The sequence below is a fragment of the Arachis stenosperma genome, chromosome 5, assembly GCF_014773155.1.
Source record: "Arachis stenosperma cultivar V10309 chromosome 5, arast.V10309.gnm1.PFL2, whole genome shotgun sequence".
NCBI lineage: Eukaryota > Viridiplantae > Streptophyta > Magnoliopsida > Fabales > Fabaceae > Arachis > Arachis stenosperma.
The window spans coordinates 21164949-21165701 of NC_080381.1; positions in this window are offsets into that span (position 1 = coordinate 21164949).

The following is a 753-nucleotide window of genomic DNA, read 5'->3' on the forward strand; positions in this document are numbered from 1 at the left end:
TTTAAGTTTGATTTTTGAAAGATTTTTGTAATTTTGGGTGTTTAGGTACACTCTAACACTTGGTTGCTATTGGGTTTTGCCCCCAAAACTGTTGGATAAGATAAGAATGTCTTGAACCCTTATGGATTCATGATTTTGGTAAAATTCTAAGTATTAATTATGATCAATTAATTGTGTATAGCTTGAAAATTATGATTATTGGAGCTTTTGGATTGTGTATGGTAGCTTGATTGAACTCGAAAACTTGTGGAAGCTTGGTTAGGATCAAATTTTGGTGTATTGTGCATATTGAAAATCGGCCAAGATATAATTTCGGTTTTCTCTATATAATATGTAATAGTTCTGAACAGTTAGGCTAGTAGGATAGGATTGGATTGATTGTTGATAATTGTTGAAACGAGATTGTTGTTCACAAATGGTGTTGATTTTGAGTTAATGTTGCATGATTATGAATTATTGATGTTGAGCTATGATTGGTGGTGGATGACTATTATGATAATGATGGGTGGTAAGTGATGAATGTATGTATGAGGAATCATTAATGTGTGATGTTACGTATTGTTTGAAAGATTAATAAATTGAATGATGATTAGGTGTGGAAATAATGAAAATGTGATTTGTAGGTTATGAAATAAATTGGAAGATATATGAATGTAATTTAGATACATTAGGACTGGTTTGGATGTAGAGCAATTGGTTTTGAATTGAGAGATTTGGTGAAATTGAGTTTTTAAGGTTTTTGGTAAAAATGGA